This window comes from Solanum dulcamara, chromosome 2 (assembly GCF_947179165.1).
Source record: "Solanum dulcamara chromosome 2, daSolDulc1.2, whole genome shotgun sequence".
Taxonomy (NCBI): Eukaryota; Viridiplantae; Streptophyta; class Magnoliopsida; order Solanales; family Solanaceae; genus Solanum; species Solanum dulcamara.
The window spans coordinates 40495840-40501680 of record NC_077238.1 but is presented as its reverse complement, the minus strand read 5'-3'; the positions used below and the strand labels follow the sequence as shown (position 1 = coordinate 40501680).

The window sequence follows — 5841 nt, the reverse complement described above, 5'->3', positions numbered from 1 at the left end:
AGGATGTCGTAGAATTTTATCTTTGTTGTACTTGTCATGATGCCATCGCATTGCTTTAGAAGTTTTTGAAGACATAAATAATCTTTGTAACCTTGGTTTTGAAGGAAAATACCTTAGGACTTTAGCTAGAATTTTTTTGGCTTTATTTTTCCATCTAGAAGCCCCACAAATTTTACATTCATTGACATCCTAAGTGGCAAACTCTTTTCTAAAACGTATGCAATCATTTTCATAATTTAATCCCAGACCTTCAATTATCTTTTTGGTCTCATAAAAAAAGGAGCCAATTTTTCACCTTCTGGTAGTCCTTCAATAGCCCAAGAAAAGAATCAAAAGATTTATTTGAACATGTATTTTGAACAATAGATATGTAGTAAGAAGGATAATTTGCTTAATTTCGGACATTCAAGATATAATTCTTCATTTGCCTCCTTCATAAGACATTCAAACTTATCCACCTCTGGATGAGAATGATTTTCAGATGGATGAGTAGTGTTTTGCTATAGGTTTGGCTCCATCTTGCCCCTATCATTGGCATCACTATCCATAAACTGTGTATCACCTCCAAATGCATCATGTATCATTCCTCTAATATCATCACCCTGTAAATTTGACTGGCTGCAATTAATTACTTGAGAACTGTTTGATCTATTAAGAGACTCTCCGTGACAAAACCACGTATCATATGGTTGCAAAATGCCATTAACCACAAGATCATATGCTGTCGCCCGATTAACTTGATGAAAAAGCACACATTCTATACAAGGACATACAATTTTGTCTCCATCTTGTTTCAGAAAAAGCATGATTTATAAAATTATTTACTCCATCCAAGTATTCTTTACTAACTATGTCACAATACATCCACTTTTTATTTTTAGGACTGTCCATAAAGTTCAAGATATTCTTTTTTCAGCAATTACTGTAAAAACTAAAGATACGTTAGTAAAAAAAATGGTAAATTTATTCAGTATGTAATTGCATAACTCATAAATATTATTTTAATAATTCAAACTATTAAATAAAAATATGATTCTAATTATATCCAAATAATGAATTATCTCAAAATCTATGAAAAAGTTAGAAGTCTTTATTAAATATTTCCTTCCAAGACACTCAAATGCAAAATTGTATCAGTAAAAGAAGCATAGATTAAACAAATAACATTATTAAAAAAGTTATCTGAAGAAAAACAAAATGCACATAAAAAAATAAATGTTTTATTGGAAACAAGTTATGATAATGTTCGTACAAAAACTTCATGGACTACTAAGAAGATTTTGGAGGCCAAGGACTACTCTACTGCTACTCGATTTACTTATAAGGAGGTGGTACAAATTGAGAATTTCTCTATCGGGGGGGGGGGGGGGGGGGGGGACCAACTATAGCTTTTCTACCTAGCTGCAAGCAATTTTTAGAACATGCAGAAAATCAAAATCTTTTAAAGGGAAAAATCTGGGGCTCGTGTGCATTAATCTTGAAACAAAATGTATTCCTTTTTCGATCACAATGACAACTTTTATGGACTTACTTTGACATATAGTGTGGTAAACAAACAATAGGAGGCAATTTCCTCAGCATGTCTTTATATAGAAAATTTGTGTACATTCAAAAATTTAGAGAAAGTAGGTTTCCATGACCTATGGGATGGTTGCATATATTGGTAAGTAGGTAACCTGATAGTCTTTCTATTCATTCGGATTGTATATCAAATGAAAATTGGTAAAATAAGGCAAAAATGAGAAGACAAACTTTCCACATCAAGGATTCCCTAGAAAAGAAGTGCCAACAACTTGTTTGGTATGTCTCACTAGTGAGAGTTTCTTCATAGAAACCTCTTGCAGAATATTAATATCTGATGGTCCATGAATGTCTATTTACGTGAGAATGAGGGGAATTCATCCAAAGATTCCATGAAAGACACTTGCTTGTAACAATTTTTGATGTCCTAACTAGCTTTTTATACTGAGGTTAGACATATACTTGAGGCTTACATAGACAATTAAAATGGGGATTGGCCCTGATTGTAGTTAAGTAGCATGAACCTGAGACAATTGAGCACCTTTTCTTTAAGTACCAATTTACTGATATCATTTGGTTTAGACAACTAAGATGGCATAGGGTGTGCTGAATGACAATTGGTTGGTCTGATGAGGTTAGTTGAGCTACACAAAATGCTTGAAGCAGTTCTAGTAAAGCTGAAATCTATAGAATGTTACAAGGAGATTGTATCTACTACATATGTTAGAAAGGAACTAAGCAATAGCACAGTTGAGAATGATCTACGAAAGAATGCTTAATATTCTAAGAAGGATGCTTAATATTATAAGAAAGGTTTCTTAAGATATTCATGTTGAAGGAGAAATTACAGAAACTACATCTAATTTTGTAGCTTCAGTCTACAGATTTTAGCTTTTGACAATTTACGTATATAGATCTTCTAATTGCTATGAATAATGTTAGTTTGAAGATTAAAATAGAATAATGTTAGCTTGATGACTAAATAACTTTATTCAACTCACAATTTAAATAAACAAGCTGATTGATAATAACTCAGTTTTGGATTAGCACAACATCACCGAAATGGTATTTACTCAACTCAATCGTTTTATTCAAAATTACTGTCAAAACTTGTCAAACACCTAAAAACTACAGCACAAAACTTCCTCAACAGCAGTGTTTGTTAGAGCGAGAAATTAAAAAAAACGATAAGGACTCGTTTCACCGAAGCGAGAAGCATGAAGCAGAAGAGCACATATTTTTCACCATTTGGGTATCCATTGATGGGATTGTGCAAAATCAGTGTACAAATTGGGAGAAGGAGGAGGAGAAGAGGAGGAAAAGGAGATGGAGATGGAGAAGAAGGAGTAGAAGAACAAGAAGCTCCTTCCATAAAAGGTTCAAGTGCTTTTTTGAGTTCTTCTCGTAAAGGAACTGAGAAAACTTAACAAGTGTTATAGCTATATATGTTTATAGTTGTTGCCATGATTAATATCAAAACACACACACAAAAGGAAAATCAATAACTCCAAAAAGTAAGTTAAGTTACTTGTTTCTTATATCAAAACTATAGAACATGTAGTGATTTTAAAACAAAACAAAAAGAATTAACCTGCTTTCTACAAGTTATTTGTGATAAAACCTATGAAATGCAAATCAACAACCAAAAATCAAACTGAAGAATTTGTATGAGTAAATGAGTATAAAGAAACATGATAAACCAAAATAAAAATAGCACAACATTAGTTTTGGATTAGCACAACATCACCAAAATGGTATTTATTCACTCAACTTGATGGTTTACTTCAAAATTTCTACAAAAACTTGCCAAACACAAAAAACCACAGCACAAAACTTCCTCAGGAGCAGAACTTTGGAGAGAGAGAAACAAGAAAAAAAAAGTAATATGGAACAATGAAAAACAGAGACAGATTGTGAAAATATTATAGAACAAAAGGAAAATTTCAGAATATGGACAAAACACAGAGCATAACAGAAAAATTGGCGATACAACTTAGGTTAGCTTCTCGCTTTAAGTGACAAAACGCTCTCTTTTAAGAACATTTCTCAAGATTAGCCAAACTTGTTATATCGACTGAGTAGAAGTGTAGCTAAACAACCATGCACATTTTTTCTAAAACAAGTTTAAGCAACCTAGTTGTACTCTGAAGCGACCAGAATCTCATCGAGACCATTCACAAGGAGTCAAGAGCATGAGTTGCAATCCCTTCAAGGTTTTTTCTAAAAGATAGAGATAGTAGAGTATATCTCGGGACTACCCAAGGGATTCTAGGTCATGGTGATAGAATCGGGAAACTACCTTGGAGTGACGGTGGAACCAACAACCCGTCAAGGGTCCTCCCATTAGTTGGATCATCAGAAGGTGGCTAGGAGGGTCGGCTATAGATAAGGACGACGGCAAGGTTGATGAGCCATCTAGGGTGTGACGGCCCATCAGATTTACCATCACAAATCACGACGGTCAGAATGGGCCATTTTTGCAATGCTTTGAGGCCACTTTTAGGCCATTTTTTTAATAAATAATCAAACACTATAAATTGCTACCTTGTCTTCATTCTTAGGAGATTACTTTGAATATTGATGAACAATACTCTTTGGGTGAGTTTGAGAGCTTGGTTAATTTGTGGTTGTCTTCTTGCTTAGAAACATTGGTTGCGAGGTGAATCCAATTCCCTCGACATCATCATAGGAGTTAGGTTCTTGTAGGAATTCAATCGATTGAGGTTTTTGGGTTTAATATACCCTTTAGTTGCTTTTAAATCTCCTATTTGTATCTAGATATTTATCCTTTACTTTCTTGTCTTTCGATTCCGCATTTGTTCTTGTTTTCCTAGGTTGAATCGTATCATATTCTAATTTTTCAACTCAAATTGAATCAAGTGTCCTTTCTTCAACTCTAATGAACTTTTTATTGAATTTTAACACTCTAACCAATGTTCTATTAACACAGTTTTCTAAACATAGAGAAATAATCTTAAAACTCGAACATTCCTCTTCAATTAAATCCTAAAAATGAGAAGAAATTCAGTTCTAATCTAATAACATCATCAAGTCAAACATACACGTTAATATACCACAAAACTTTTAAAATAATTTGATGTTTCAGCTGAGGCTTTTTTAGTAAATCTATATTCATGTTTTCAATTAACTATCAGAAATATCGATAACATAGTCCTCCTAATGTTATGGATTTGAGTAAAACCTTTGATATTCATCATATACAATCGGAAAATATTCAAACAAACACAAAGAGCTGAATATATTAACATCAACCTTAGAATCTATCAAATTAATAGCACGCATAAATTACACAACACAGTTAGCTAATCAAAAGAAAACTTACTTTTACAAAATCACGAATCTCCTTAACTATTTGAGTGCCTGCAATTAGAATATTTGTCCAATGAAAAGTAAAGGATAAGGTGAATACTGTAAAATCTACAAGAAAACGTAAAATCAGAAGAAAATAATTAAGAAACCTTCAAACTTCATACGATTTACAAAATCAATTCTTGTTCAATTAATTAACAGAACTTGACTAAAAAATATAACCCACTAGTGTAAAATCTTAGCAGTGTCTATGTGGTGAGGGGTCGTTTCAGTATGACCATGAATTACATCATAACACTTACGATTAATTTCTCAGCTGAATCTGAAGGCTTGGATTATACCATAACGTTTAGGATTAGTAGTAGAATCTGAAATTGAATGGAATTGAAACGTTAAATTACCTGTGAAGATGGAAAGTTTGAAGGATTACCTAAATCGCTTTTCTTTGAGAAGATGAGTAGAGGTGATAGCCAGAAAAGAACTCTCAAGGTTAAGCAGGAATAGGATTTCGTTTTTATTTTTACTTATTAATAATTGGGGGAATAGTTAATTATAGTAGAAAAAACGGAGGGAAAACTAAGAAGAATAAATGTTGTGTTAAATTAATGACTTTTTTTGGAAAATTATTTTTATTGTCACTAAATAAATATCTTTTAGTGGCTATTGTTCATATGCCGCTAATATTGCAGATTAAAGAATTAATTAACGGCAATTCATTGATTATCGCTAAACAATTGCCGCCAAAAATCCATTTTGTAGCAGTGAGGATAACATCAAAATCGGTCATCTCAAGATCAAATAGATCACATAGAGCAACTTTATGAAAATTCGAAACTGGACAATTTCTATAGACTTTTTTAGCCACAATCGACTCACCTACGGGAGTATATATGAAAAATGGCTCTAACAATATTTCAGGGCTAACATCAAATCTCATGGCCACAAATGGGGAAATAAAAGACAAATTTGCACCCGGATCAGGTAAGGCAT

At 32.8% G+C, this 5841-nt stretch overlaps 1 long non-coding RNA gene across 2 annotated transcripts; it reads right to left on the bottom strand.

The window, feature by feature from the left end:
* Positions 1-235: 235 nt before the first annotated feature.
* Positions 236-5380, bottom strand: LOC129880520 (uncharacterized). Of its 2 annotated transcripts, none has more exons than XR_008765412.1 (3): positions 5282-5380; positions 4865-4902; positions 236-602 (listed from the first exon to the last, which is right to left on the bottom strand). It is a non-coding gene; the product is annotated as an uncharacterized LOC129880520 (long non-coding RNA). The 2 variants fall into 2 exon arrangements; XR_008765411.1 differs by having other exon boundaries at positions 5253-5377.
* Between the last annotated feature and the right edge of the window lie 461 nt (positions 5381-5841).